This window comes from Zalophus californianus, chromosome 14 (genome assembly GCF_009762305.2).
Source record: "Zalophus californianus isolate mZalCal1 chromosome 14, mZalCal1.pri.v2, whole genome shotgun sequence".
NCBI lineage: Eukaryota > Metazoa > Chordata > Mammalia > Carnivora > Otariidae > Zalophus > Zalophus californianus.
Genome location: NC_045608.1, coordinates 39,964,621 through 39,980,403, shown reverse-complemented (window position 1 = coordinate 39,980,403; position 15,783 = coordinate 39,964,621). Strand labels below are relative to the sequence as shown.

The 15,783-nt window shown below is 37.4% G+C and overlaps 1 protein-coding gene across 5 annotated transcripts in view; it reads right to left on the bottom strand.

Moving 5' to 3' along the window:
• DLGAP1 (DLG associated protein 1) overlaps positions 1–15,783 on the bottom strand; it is a 932,188-nt gene that overhangs the window by 635,804 nt on the left and 280,601 nt on the right. The window lies entirely within an intron of this gene.

The window sequence follows — 15,783 nt, the reverse complement described above, 5'->3', positions numbered from 1 at the left end:
TCAGCTCGGGTCATGATCTCGGGGTTGTGAGATGGAGCCCCACCTCTGGCTCCATGTGTGGAGTCTGCTTGAGTTCTCTCTCTCCCTCTGCTTCTCCCCCTGCTGTCTCTCTCTGCCTTTCTCTCAAAAAAAAAAAAAAGAGGTAATTATGTTAATATCATCTGACATGTCTGAACTGGGGGGGAAATGTTCTCCCATTTAATCATTGCCTTAAAATAATCAGCGCATATACATGGAGAATCTCTGATTTTTAGATATGCCTTTAAGTATTAAGTCATTTTTGGAAAACTACAAGAAAACTATTTTAATGAGTTAGCTTTAAGACCATGGAAAAGATGAGGAGACAAGGTTTCCTCCCTCATTGGTAGTTCTTCCTTCCAAGAGCGTTGGCATTCTTGATATCAAAAAGAGGATGTGAAGGTGAAGGTCTCATTGTGATTGACAAACATTTCCTCAAGAGCTTTATAGGGAATTCAGCAGCATAGTGATAGCTTGATTATCTAGATAAATAATTCCATTCTTCAAAAGGCTCTGATTTTCAATACATTTATATTTGCCCAGGTTATAAATTCAGAGTCTCATTACCCAAACACAACTGTTAATATTATGGATGCATTTCCTTCTAGTCTTTTTTAATAACCATATTCTACACTATTATTATAAGCATAGGCAATTTTGTATCTTGTGTCTATTTGGTTACAATAGGATTACATGTATTTTCTGAGTGCTCTCCAGCCTTTGTTAACAGTCATCTTTAATGGCTGCATAATAGTTTCTTAAATGAATGTACTGTAATTTACATGTGGTTTTCCCTATTGTTTCCAAAATTTGGAAATATAAAGCTATAAGATTCATGTATTTTGAAAGATTTCTTTAGGCAGAGTGCAAGAAATAAGATTAAGGACATCAATGGATAATCATTTTATTATGGCTTTTGTAGATTAAGTATATTAGTTATTTGTATACTATATATAATAGTATAAATTCTATTTGCACAGTACTCTAGTGATGATGAATAGCCTTACTTTTATTGTGGGCTTTTATTTTAATAGATGAGAAATTAAACCTAATTGCATTTTTTTTATTAATTATAAGGCTGAATAACTTCCTACATATTTGTTTGATCATCATGGTTCCTGTTTTGTGAATTGTCTGTCCATGCCTGTGTCCATTTATATATTGAATTACTTTAGTCTTTTCACTCAATTGTTATAATCATTTTGCACAATAAATATGCAACATTCTGTTATGCCTTTTTATATGGAGATTTTTGATACCCAGAAACTGAAGAAATTTGATATTAAATATTTTTCTATTATTTTTATATTTTTTGGAAGCACAAGATTTTTTTTTTACCATTTACACATTTGATAAATATTAGATCAAACTTTATTCAAGTACTCTTTTAAAAAATAACTTTTTAATTCTTAAGGATTTATTTTACTGCATTCTATGAGATGAGGATTTATACCCATTTGATTCTCTTTTTGTTAGCCAAGTATTCTAATATTATGTATTGAATAATTTTTCTCTTCTTCAGACTCATGATCATTCTAATAATATGTTAAATTTCTATATATGTCAGCATCTATTTCTGGGCTAACTAATCCATCTCTCCATTCTCAAGATAACACATGATGTTAATTATTGTTGGACAAATGTCTTTCAATGCTGCCTTTTTACCTCCTTACCCATTTTTCTGTTTTATTTCCTCCTCAATATTTCTGGCAAACTTTAAAAATATTTAAAGTTTTAAAAAAAGATGTTTTGTTAGGATTACAATAAATCTGTTAAACTGTAGAGAACTGAAATATCTACAATATGTACCATTCTCTTTTAGAAATATGTCTTCTCGGGGCACCTGGGTGGCTCAGTCATTAAGCGTATGCCTTCAGCTCAGGTCATGATCCCAGGGTCCTGGGATCGAGCTCTGCATCGGGCTCCCTGCTCCATGGGAAGCCTGCTTCTCCCTCTCCCACTCCCCCTCCTTGTGTTCCCTCTCTCGCTATATCTTGCTGTCAGATAAATAAATAAAATCTTTAAAAAAAAATAGAAATATGTCATGATTTTTCCATTCACATGGATTGTATGTACTTCTTAAGTGATTACTAGCTATATCACATAATTCTATGAATATAAATGAGACATTCCCATTTTGTGTTCTAAAAGAATGTTCACAAGAATTGATTATTGAATCTTCTATCTTGCCAAGTTACCAACATTTCATTAAATAAGTTTTCTTCAATTGATTCCTCTTGATCTAAAAGATATTTAAGAATATGGCTTATAAAGATTAAGAATCACTATTTTACTGTTTCTAATATTTATAGATCTCTTTTTTTTGTATTGATCAGAATTTTCCAAAAATCTTAGATAATTATGGTGATACTCAACACCATGATTGTAATTATTTTAGGACAAATGCCTCCAGTAGATCACAGGTAAATTATAATTGACTAACTTTAGTATACAGGTATCTGAAGAGGAGTTTTGCAAAAAAATGAAAACAGCATTAAGTGTTTGTCTGGCAGTGAGCTGTTAGAGAGGTAGAATGTCCTCAAGCAGCAAGGGTGGCCCCTGCCAAGCTCTGTCCCCAGGAACTACTCTCAGCATCTCCGCATTAAGCCACCATAGCTTTGAACTGTATCTGCCCTCCTCTGTGCTTCACGTGATTGATTTTGTGTATCTGTTAGCAAGATGTGCCCAAAGGTATCAGAAAAGCCTAAAGGAAGTTACTTTTTGGGTCTGGGGATTCTTAGGAATTTTTTCACATTAATTAATTAATTTTTTCACATTAATTAATTAATTTCAAAGAAATTAAAAAATTAAAAGTTGCTTCTTCACTTTATACTATTTTGGCTTAAGAAAGCTTTCACTGGAACATGATTTTTTGGATGGGGCAGGGAGATAAGCTATATATTGAAGCGAGGGCAATTCTTGCCTTAATTTCCATGTGTGAGGCAAGTGATTGGTCACAATTCCCACAATAGTGTTACCATTTTGTTAGCTACAGTTCCAAAAGGATTTACTTCAGAATGCTAGGGAGGTAGGAAAAGCAGGAAATATGAAGGTCCTAGGAAAATTGGGGTCATTTCATTTCATTATTATCATGATGACTTTGTAATGAGAATCTGCTCTGCTGAATTCTATTAGACTTTGAGTAAAATTTGGTTAGAAAGACCACATCCAGTAGAAAAAGAAAATCCAGTTAAAACCAACATTGATAAGAACACATTATGGCAAGCCAGGAAAAAGTTAGAAAATATTTCTAAAAGATTAAAAGAAAAATAATTAACTAAAAATTTTGTACTTGATAATAACCAAAGTAGAAAATGCAACATCACACTAATGCTGGCAAGTATTCATTCATTCTTATAATTTTTCAATCTCTAAGTCTTTACCAATGTTTAATACAATTCATGACATTTTAGATACCCACTTCTGTTTGGCAGAACAAAGATGGCAGTGGTTTTAAAGTAAGATTTTTGTCATTTCTGACCAGAAATTTCATACCATTCTTTTGCTTGGTGAACTATGGCTAAGATGTTTCAGAATAGGATTTATAAAATGAAGTTAGATATTAAGATGACGAAGCTTTGAGATGTACAACAAAAAAGAAATTTGTTGGGGATAGTAGATAAAGGAGAGAGCATAGCATAGTGCCATGTGAGTAGCTATTGGTCAACGGACAGCAACCAAGGTCCTTGAATGCTCAATGGTTGCACATGACACTTGAAGGTAAGTTTTCTTAAGGAAGTTGGCTGCATACGGGATTGCTAACATGCAAATTCAGGCAAAGCCTTTACAAAAATCATCTTTTAATCTCTAAAATTAGCAACGAAACAATTGATGGTGACTTCTTGGGTATCCATTCCAAAGCCCCAACTGTAAATTCACCAGATCAGACCACAATTCTCTAATAAATATAACCAGCATAATCCGAGGTGGATCAAGATGATGTGGGCATGGCTGTAATCAGTAGATCACTGATGTAGATGAGAATGTAATTAAATTTTGACACGCTAGTTTAGGAGACCCTGGAATGTGGCATTCATATATCAGTAAAACATAACAGAGACATAGCAACAAAATTAACATAGAGCCACACCATTCCCGCATTCACATGGCAACAATTATTCCAACACAAACGACGTATGCTAAACAAATATTATTTGACTGGGAAACGATAATTGAAATGATGTTACATTCTAATAGTACAAAGGACATTGGCAGATAGTCTCTCTGAAGTGGTCCTTAAATCATTTCATTAAAATATTGAACTCTTAAAAAAAGATGTTATTTTAAAGCAGATAGCATAAAATACTCCGAATCTGCAAAAATACATTCTTGAAATATCCACTAAATATTTTCATAGGTCCCAAATTTGTCATGAGGAAATACTTCAGAAATGCGTAGACGTCAGTGCCATTTCTCAGATCTTTAATATGGAAGTAGTTGTCAATTAATTTTTTTAAAATAAAAGTTTGTTTTGCCCTGAGTTTTTATTTGGGCTCTTACTTTAAAGCCTTTAGGTCTCCTAAAAGCAGGAGCTTTTAGGTCTCTTAAAATTGAATGAGAATGCACTCATCATTAATTTTGCCCCCAAAATAATTCCCTCCTTTCTGTCTTCCTTCTCTTCATATTTGCTGAGTGCATCTCTAGTTTAAGGTAATGTGCTGGACTCCATTGATGACTAATAGTACATGGTACTTAGCTTCAATGAGTTCAGGCCAGTGGGGATGCAGAAATATATACATCTAATTGCAATGTAACCTAGTAAATTAAGTGATAAATGTACATGTACACAGAGTGCTTTGGAGCATAGAAAATTTTCCCACTCAGCCTCAGGCAGTCAGAAAGGAATAAAAAGAGGGGGTACCCGGGTTAACATTTAGGCAGAATGTTAAATTCTCAAAATTCTTTCCTGATACCATTCCCACAAAACCAAGAGGCTTAGGATTATGAGAATTTCTAGATTTGACTGTCAAATAACTCATGGTTCATAGTTTTAAATCTGGTTGACTATAAAACACTTCATAGTAAAAATAGAAAGTAACAGAAACCCAGTTATTATGTATTCATTTCCTATAACATTCAACTTCATTTAATAGCCATAGTTCTTTCAACTGTCTGCACATAATAGTGTCAATGAAACCAGAATTATTTGAATAGGTACTAAGGAGCAAACTCTTTTAAATAATCACTTTTTTAAAAATGGTAATATCATCCTCAAAAACATAGCAGATTACCTTGCCTTCTATAAAATCAGGACAAGAAAGATGCTATTCTCTTCATCCTCCAGTGAGCTCAAAAGGTGGGAATGTTGCCAAAATATTTCAATGAGCAGGGAGTTATTTTCCCAGGAAATTTCAAAAATATTATTAATTCACTTTGATTTTTTATAATGATTATAAAACATTTTCAAGGCTGGCTGTATTTAGCAGCTTTAACTGACAATTGTTTTTTTTCCTACCATAGTGAACCACTTCAAAAATATCATCCCCCTCCCTCTAATCAATTTCACAATGGAAAATCCAGGAAAAAGTGTTTTACTCTTGAAAGATATATGGTGTGCTCAATGGAAAATTTATCATTTAGTTAGTTTTAAGAGATCAAATAGAAACATTTGAAATACAGACGAAGTAAGAGGTAAAAGAATACAGTTTAGAATTGTAAAGGAAAATGTTAGATGTTCTGTGAAGGTCAAAGTCAACTCTTTCCCTTAAATTCCCTCAAAAGACTTATATGCACTGAAGTATATAGTGATGGTAACTATGATGATCCTATTCCTACTTTATTTTTCATTCTTTTTCATAATTCATTTGAAATTTAGCTTGACTCTTTTCCTCCCAACATATTAGTTATCTATCATAAGTCATAAATTTTGAAACTTGTTTTCTAACTGACCACTTAAGGGAAAAAATGAGACTTAGGATAATAGATAAGGAAACAAATCATTGCCAGGGAGTACGTTAAATGCTTTATTAGAGAATATACAAATTGGGATGGGAACCCTGAAAATGAAGTCAATTTATGTCTAAGGACATTTGAGCATAGCCTTATGAGATTTATAGCTGTTCACAGAAGGCTAAGAAGAGAAAGAATGTATCAGACAAGATATACACAAACCAACATACGCAAAGAATAAGTCAGCACATGAGGTCCTTTTTCCAGTTCTGAGGAGATAAGTAGCTGTGTGAGTCTGCCACACAGGTGCCCAGTGGATGGGAGGGGGGAGGGAAGGCACCAAAGCTGTGGTTGGTCCTTGGAGGATCTTATCATGCTGAAGACTTTGGATTTTATCCTTTAGACTTTCACTGTCCAATATGAAAGTCACTATCCATGTGTGGTTATTTACATTTAAATTAAATTAAATTCAATCCCCTTGTACCAGCACATTTCAAGCTCTCAATCACTATGTGTGACTCACAGCCACCATACTGTACAGCACAGATCCAGAATGTTTCCATATCACTGAAAGTACCATGGGAAAGCATGGCCTTAAATAAAGAGAAACCACATCCAACTGCGAATTCTAAAGCAAGAGACTGACCTGATTAAAACTGCACTTGGTTAAACAGGTAACTCATATAGTGTGAAGGATAGGCATAGGGGTGGTGGGACTGGAGGTAGAGGGCCAATAAGAAGGAATTTTTTGAGAGACAGAATTAGAACTGTAGCTGCGGGAACATGGAAGAAGCTGCCTATTTCAGCAGGTTGGAGGTGGGGGGGGCAGAACTGAGAGCCCTGGGCTAAGTTCCTAGTGTGGATGATGGGGAGGAAGATGATGTCTTAACTGGAAGATACTAGAAGAAATGATAGTGGGCTAGAGAGCAGAGATTAGTTAATTTTTTTACCTGTTGAGTTGTAGTTGCCTGGGGACTGAGAGAGGAGGTTTGGGTTAATAGGTATCTGAGAAGTAATTTCTCATTATTTTTCCTTTACAATAGACTTCCTTTCACAATTGCCTAAAACAAGCATTCTCAGCTTTCACATGACTCTAAAGGTTAGCTAAGTAGGTTAAACAAGAAAGGAGAGCTGAGGCTCAAATTGGCAAAAAAAAAAAAAAAAAATATATATATATATATATATATATATATATATATGGCTAAGGCTAGTTTTCAGGGTTTTTGCACCTTATTTTACTATGAAAGCAGCAAATAAGCAGCACAAAGGATTCACACCCGCTGAGGGTATGAGGAAATGGCTCCTGCTCCCCAGTGTCACCCTCATTAAGGTCTGAGGATCAGTGATGCCCACATATCTGAGGGACTCCTTAGGTCAGAGGAGAGAAACTGTGGCCACCAGGCTTTAATATCCACCTGGAGCCTAGACAGGGTCCACATCAGCAGTCAAGGGTCTTCCTACTATCAGATAAGGATATTCTTTTTGAACCACCGTTCAAAGCTTCAGTATTGTACTTTTTACTTCTTCATGCCATGCCACCACACCCAAAATTCTCTTTTCCATCCTCTTTATTCTTAGCCATTGAATAAGGCACCTACTTCACAAAAGAGAGGAATATCCCAACTCCAATGTTACTCCTACCTTCATTCCTTTCCATAACTGTCCTGCTTATTTCACTGGAAGGCATCCCTATTTGCTGATTTACAAAAAGATTCACAGAAGGCATCGATTAATAATAGAGGGAGACATGTAGGTAAGAAATAATTTCTTTAGGATGAGGGTCAACTGAATATGTTTAAGTGTTTATTTAAAAGAGGCTGCAAAGACCAAGGAGCTGAAGATACGGAAGAGAAAGCCTCTCTGATTTGCCTCCTACAAAGCTGGAGTAGACAGGATCGAAGCACAGGCACTGAAGTGGAAGAAGGACCACCCTTCCGTCATCATAGACGAAAAGGAGGCAAGAATGCAGACCCTGCAAGGGAAAACATCTAACCTGAATCCTAAAGGCTTCAAAGGAATTATCCATTGGGGATAGTCAACAAGCCTTTCTGCAGATTGATTCTCTATTCATGTGGCTCCATAGAAGTCATGGTTTCTGGGAGTGCCTGGGAGCAGCTTCTTGGCCTTGACAGACCAAACACAGAGCCTCGGTCCACACCTTCCTCTACATGGAACATGTCAGTCTTTGTAACCCCAAAAGCGCAAACTGTCACCCACCACTGCCTGTTTTTTGGACATTTTCTGTCCAGGGATATATTTATCTGGGTTGGAATGCTAACTCTGTCTTTTAAACTTTCCTTTTTTCGTTACTTGTTTTAAATCATTGGTAAGTGTAGAGCAGAATGGGTGCCCCAAATTGTGAGTTTTTAACCAGAAGTCAAATATTTTTTGTAGGAATTCTTCTTTTTCCATTCAAATGATGATTCCAGATATGTTTCAGTTCAAATACTTAGAATTTTAATTGACCATGAGGATCTGTATCTGTGAAGAATTTTTCATAATTTTCAGTGAACATTTAGCTACATAGAGACATTTTATCACACAAATTTTAAAATGGAAATTGCTCTTATTCTTGAAACAATCAAAGAGGAAATAAGAGATAACATCTCTGCCATTATGATTTCCTATAGAGGTTGTCTCCACCTTAGTTGCAGGCTGTGATTGGAAGTTCACTTGTAAATTGTGTGTTTGGAATATAGATCCTAATTTCTATAGTAAAAATGTTACAAATTGGGAGGAAAGAAGGGAGGGAGGGAGAGGTAGATAGATGGAGAGAGAGAGAATATGAATGAGGGCTGTGAGAACAAGCCAGTTATCCAGACATGCACTCAGCGGAAGCCAAAATGGCAGCCATAACAGTCAGCTAATCTGTTACCACAGAAGAAAGAGTTCCTACATGACCACAGTAGCTGTCAGTGACAATTAAGTTGCCAAGTAGTGGGAAGAAAAGTAAACAACAGTAACTGTTCTCTGGCGGAGAAAAAACCAGGGAAAAGAACATAGGGGGAAAAAAGCTGTTGCCTCCATCAAAGGGGAGGAAAGGGTCCAGAATCCATGCACAGGCACTGAAGTAAACTGATTAGTATAATGGTGCACCCACATCCACCAGCAACAGAAGGCAGGAGACCTGAGCTCCTTTGGCTGTGGTGCCCACGGAGTGAGGATTAGGGTAATAGCAGTGGTGAATTACCACAGGGTAACCTGGGAGTTACTAGGAAGAATGAACTGGAGCCATAAAAAGAGGCCAAAACAGGCAAACTTAAGTTGTTCTTGCTAGACAATAGGAGGGTCACAAAAGGAAACATTTTCTTTTTTTAAGATTTTATTTATTTGAGAGAGAGAGAGAGATAGGAGGGGAAGGGGAGAGGGAGAGAAAATCTCAAACAGATCTGTGCTAAGCACAGAGCTAGACATGGGGTTGGATCTCACGACCCTCAGATCATGACCTGAGCCATAATCAAGGGTCAGATGCTCAACCAACTGAGCCACCCAGGTGCCCCAACAACATTTTCATTTAAAGAACAGTAGCCAGGTGTGTATGCATAAAAGATTTCCTTTTTTTTTTTTTTTAAAGATTTTATTTATTTAATTGACAGAGAGAGAGAGAGAGAGACAGAGAGAGAGGGAACACAAGCAGGGGGAGTGGGAGAGGGAGAAGCAGGCTTCCCGCTGAGCAGGGAGCCCGATGCGGGGCTCGATCCCAGGACCCTGGGATCATGACCTGAGCCGAAGGCAGTTGCTTAACCAACTGAGCCACCCAGGCGCCCCGAGATTTCCTTTTTAATCCTGAATATTTGACAAACACGTCTGCCTTGATTGTTTCAAAGTATTCTTTTTATTAAGTCTTCAAGTTGAATAATTTATACTGATACAGCCATCAAACATTTGAAATGTACACTCCTGTTTTAACTTAGTAAAATTAAAAAAAGATTGCATGTTTCATATTTAAATATATTTATGATGGTTACATTATATCAAATTTAAATCCTTTTCTGAGAGAAGAATATGTCTAAAAATACACTATAAAGCAGAGCCTGGAGTTAGCCAAGGGAAGGAGAACAGGAACTAGGGAAGAAACTTCCAGATAGCGCTAGGATATTTGGGTTATTGAAAGTGGTTTATTCCTAGAAGAGGAAGTGGTGTGGGGGAGATCAGGAAAGCATTGAGGGCAATTCTCACCATTAGCTGTGTACCCAGCAATAATTGCCCCTATGTGGCTGCTAACAGAACCCTAACCCCAGTCACACATCCACCCCTCCTGGCTCAGGAGAAGATGACTTCAGCCCCAGACCAGCAGGTACATTCCAATTAAACCACATCAATCATGGTAGTAACTCTTCCATTTTTCTCATTTTTGAATATTAAGTCTGAGAGTGAGTTGCTGGGCTTTCCCTGGAAAAATCATATGAAGACCACAAGAGACATGGAAGTCCCTCTTTTTCTTCTAGACAGATCAACTTGGAGTTGGACACTTACAGCTGTTGCCATAGCCATTTTGCTACCAGACTAAGAATGAAGCATTACACTGAGAAAGGCTGAGCCAGACTCATTACAAAGAAGTGAGGCTGGAGGACCGATATGTAGAGCCTAGAAACAATTTTACTTCTGCACTTTGACTTGTGAGAAGATGATTTTTTTCATTGTGTAGGGAAGTTTGTGGGAAGGCATTCTTATACTTGCTGTGGAAAACATGATGATATAAAAAGTATGAAGAAGCCAGATACAGAAAGAAAGGGAGAAAAGCCACATGGGCAATTTCTGTCCTCTAACCTCTGAAGGGTTTACACAAGACATAATATATTTATCTTTAAAAAAAAAAAGAACTTGTTTTGGGTATAAAGGGAAGAGTGGAGGGTAGGAGGACAGGTTTGGGGTCAAGATAATCGATCAGGAAGATGCTGGGTGAGCCCTTAGAATCCATGCACAAGGGCGGTGGTGGAAGAGAAGCCAAGATGGAGACGGAGGCAGAGGGAGGCTGAGTTTGAAAGGCAATTTTGCATATTTACTGTATGTACTGCACCGTGTAAGAGGTTGAAGATACAAAGAACAAGACTGCCTTTGCCTTAAAAGATCTCACAGTTTTGTAAAAGGGGGAGATAGATACATAGCACTTGGCCACTACCATGTAGTCAGTGTAATACTGAGGTGGATGCACAAGGAGCACACAGAGGGAAGATTTCCAGGAATAGGAAGGACAAAATATTCAATGTCTATACTTCTAGCCCTCTACCTACTCCTTTATTTATTGCCATCTGACTTCAGCTTTACCGCATTAAAATTCTGAGTCTTCACAGGTCATTTTTCATTGGACTTGAGCATGTCCTCCTTCAGCTTAAATTCTCTTCAGCAGTTGTGCCTGGGCTTAAAATGTGCTTCCTCGGAAAACTGTTCCTAATGATGTGGACTGGGTTAATCCTCGTACGTGTCCCCATGGCATGCCCTATGACCTCTATTACTCCTCACACATTTTTTACCTGTCAAGTCATTATCTGTCTGTGTACCTCACAGGCCTGTTAACTCCCTGAGAGCTGGCACCATTTCAGTTCGGGTCACCATCGAACTCATTTCCCTATCAAGTGTATGGTAATTAAAGGTGTTGGGTAAGTATGTACAGATGAAGGAACAAATAAATGAATGGAAGAAGAAGGACCTAGGGTCAGAACCAGAAGCATCAAGTCCAAGATGGAGAGTGATGGCAGGATGTGGGTGCAGATGTAGCAAAAGTCAGGTCACGGTATGACCTGGCTCTCTTGTTGTTGAGGTCAGACACTACTGATTGCAAAATCTGACTCACCAATTTTCACTGATGGAGTAGGAGAAGGAAAGGATGATTCAAGTGAAAGAGACTTGTAAACATGATTTTTACTGCCTGGACTCATTCACTATTTCCTATGCACAGGATACTACTCAGGAAAATGGGCCAGAGGAACAGTAAACTTTGCAGGTAAAAGGAGGGTGCTAGCCCCTCGGAGAATGAACATGAAATTGAGGAGCAGGGGTGGACGTAAAATGTATGTCAGTGGCTCTAAGATAGAAAAGAGCTGCATAAGAGCACCTAAGAAAATTTAGAGAGTTCCTCAACCCAGGTTCCCAGAAGATTCTAGTTCACTAGGTCAGGGTGAGCCCTTAGAATCCATTCAAAGTTTTTCGGGCAATCCTGGTGTGCAAGGAAAAACTCTGATCTAGTTCAACTCTTTCCTTTACAAATAAGGAAACTGACCCCAAGAGAGACTTGTTGGCGTTGCTCAGGCCATTACTGGCCAAACTAGGACCACAAATCCAGTTTCTTGACCTGGAGGCCAGAGCTCACAGCATTAATAATTAGAATTAATTAGAATTAGCAAAGAAGCACAAAAATTGGCCAGAAGTTGGAACAATAAAATTGTAGCTTAATCCTCTTATAATAATGCATTTTTGAAGTTAAAGGTAGACACTAGTTTTTTTTCCACCAGAGCACTGAGGTTCAAGAGTGAGAAGGGCCCATGCTATCCAGTGTAGCCACTTTACTTAGTGAGTCAAAATAACAATAAATCTCACAGATTTTCTAAACTTGTGATGACAGTGGGTCTGCAGACAGGGGGTGGTTTTATAAGGGAGGGTGGTGAATTACTAATGGCATTATTCATGAGCAGCTTGTAGAGAATGATAAACATCTTGTCTTTATAACTCCTAAGTACAGAAGAAAAAAGATGGACCAATATTACAGTGTTACAGACTTTGCCCTAAGTATGCATTAACTCTTCTCATTATTGTTAGAGTTATCGAAAGAGATTGCTTAATGGGACTTTGGAAGGGGGGGGGGCTTTAGTTTAAATCTATTCATTGCAAATGGCAAAGGGCGATGCGACTTGATATCACATTAGAGCCCTGTAAGACTTTTGTCCTTTCAAGTGCTTCCTCAGTGAATATCCTAGATAGCCCCCAACAGAACTGGTTTAGGTTGGCACCGATCCTGCTTGAAAGATTTGGTGACAAATCACTTTTCCCTTCATCTTACCCAGAAATATCAGCAATCGCTCAATATGCTTCTGCAGGGAAACAATGGTCAAGACCTTCCGGACAGGATAAAGCAATGAATCACCATGTAAGATGACTCTATCACTATAGGTGAATGTTGGGATGCTATTTTTGTGATAACATAACCTATTGTACTAATGAGGCTTTTCTGAATTCTATTTTGGCTTTCCTTCTGACCCTTTCTCTTATTTTGATCATTCACAGCTCATTCACCCAGTTAAGGGAAAGAGAATGCGAGCACATTTTCAGGTTTCAGCAGTCCTAAGAAAGTCTCTTTAAAAATATAAACATATACATGTTTTGTATACATTTTTAAAACTGTGCTCATTTATCACATTTTGTGTATATATTGCTTCTTTCCTGGGTTTCTTTTTGCAAGAGCAGATATTCCTAACAGGAAGACATTTTTCCCTGCAGTATTAGAATCTGCAAAGCTCCAATTATACATCACTTGACTCTGTGACAGGAAGGCAGGCAGCTTGTGCCTAATGAATGGTACTGATGGAAGGGCAAGGGACACTGAGCTCCAAGTGTCATCAAACAGGATGACTTTGAGATGGTCTTGCTGGATCAGAGGATGCTGCCAGAGTCATTTAGTCCTTAAAATACATCAACTGTGTCCAAAATGCCCAAACTGACTGATTCTGCTATTAATCTGGAAAAGTAAGAGAAGGGAATAGGGTGCAGTGCTTTACAATAGGAACGATTACACCCCACCATAAGACCTTTATGAAAATTAAGTAGCCTAATGGGTTTGCCATATGCTTTTAATATCATTAATGATACAAATATTTATGTTAATAGGGCCAAAGAAGTTTCAGTGGAGGCCAGAGAGCCCCGAAATGAAGAGCAGTTGCCACAGGAGATAAGAAAGATAAGACTTTAAGTGATGACAATGCCTCCAAGAAACCCAACTATAAGCAGGCTATGAGAAAGGATGACAATAGATAAAAGGTCAAAGGCGATTTCGAGATTGAAAGGAAAGTGAAGGAAACTGATGAAGCGGTGGATGGAGATGGGAATCAGAGCACCAGATCACAGATAAATCAGAGCACATAGTTACAAGAGGCAGAGTTGTCCATCATTTTATTGTTTTATTTGGGGAAGCATATAAAACCACATATGTGACTATGACTTCATTCCCACAGTGGCCCATTTTTCCTATTCATTTAACAAGATTTATCAAAGGTCTATCTTGTTCAGACACTGTGCTAGGCACAAAGGTCACAATGGTGAATCAGACAAGGTCCCTGCCCCAAGGAACTCATTGCTTTAGAGGTGGGGTGGAGGCAGAGGGTGCACACGAACATTTCTAATTCCAAGGCTGTCTGGGATAATCTTTGCCTTTATGTATAGCTTGAAATGGGTACAGAAAAATCATGTATACCTTTCTCTTAGACATGAAAGCCAATATTAAAACAGTCTGCCTACTCTAATATATTGTAAAATACAATCTCATAAATGTTGACCACTAGATGGCTAGATTAGTTATTAATCCTAGCCAGGGGACCAGAATTAATTAACCTTAGCAGTGAATTGTATTTTGACCTTGGTCTAATTAGGCCAATTTTCCACTCTGGGAAACGTGATTAATTATCTGGTTGATTTAGGGAAAGAACCCCCATAAAACAAAACATATAAACACTAAATCTTTACCTTAGTTATTAGGATTATAATCTAATTTTTGATATAGTGTGTCCTTCCCCTCATAAGAAAATGCACAACAAAATGAAGATGACATTTTAGATCTATAAATAATTAGGGAAAACAATAAATGAAAAGCACAGTCTAATTTATCAGGGAAGTGGAAATTTATTTTATTGTAATACCAAATGTATTTTTTATTCTTCACTTATTTCATTTTACTTTGTAACAACTTCCCTTTATATAAGATGCAAGATACTCTGGTACCACTGGTATTCTACATACCTAATAAAGAATGTGATAAACTCTAAAATATTTTGGGGGCACTGGAGTGGAGCGTCTGACTCTTGGTTTCAGCTCAGGTCATGATCTTAGGGTCATGGGATTGAGACTCTGCCTTGGGCTCCATGCTCAGTGGGGAGTCTGCTTGAGATTCTCTTCCTCTTTCTCTGACCCTCCCCCTTCTCTTGCATGCTCTCTCTCTTTCTCAAATAAATAAATAAATCTTGAAAAAAATAAAAAAATAAAATACTTTGAAATTCTGCTATCTGCATAAATTTTTATTTTATACATTCAAATAGTACCCTTGATTATTTAAAAAATTCTTCAGTGTGAAAACACAATGGGGTTAACTAGATGTATATTAAGTGGGAGATACTTCAATGAAATATCTTAAAATAAACGTTATGTGTGACAAAATGCTATTTTATGTAGCATTTATGTTGCTACCAATGAATGACATGTCTATATTTAAAGAAAGGATCACACAATTTCCAAGATTCTCAAAAGAAAGAGTGAACAGATTAACAGATAGTTAAAAGGGGCAAACAGAGTTTCATTCTTTGAACAGTACTTTCATATGACTCAGGTCTCAGTGCCTCACTGCTGTGTTTTTATTGAACTGATTTACCAAATGAACCTTAAAAGTAAATACCCAGAAGCACAGCAACTATTTTGATACTTCCCTTACTATCTTTGGGTCTAGGTGACAAGTAAAAAAGGACATTTCTTTCTCCTTTCATTAAAATAGATTGGCTCACTTAATGGCCAAAAGTGAGGATGATCAGCATTAATTTGGAGCACACTCTCAGTGCCAAGGACATTGGCAGATATTGGACACTCAAGTAATGGCCTGGTGTGTTTTTAAAGCAATCAATAATGTAGTTTTCATAGCAAGGGTAGAACACCACATGACCGGCAGTTCAGCTTCACTTA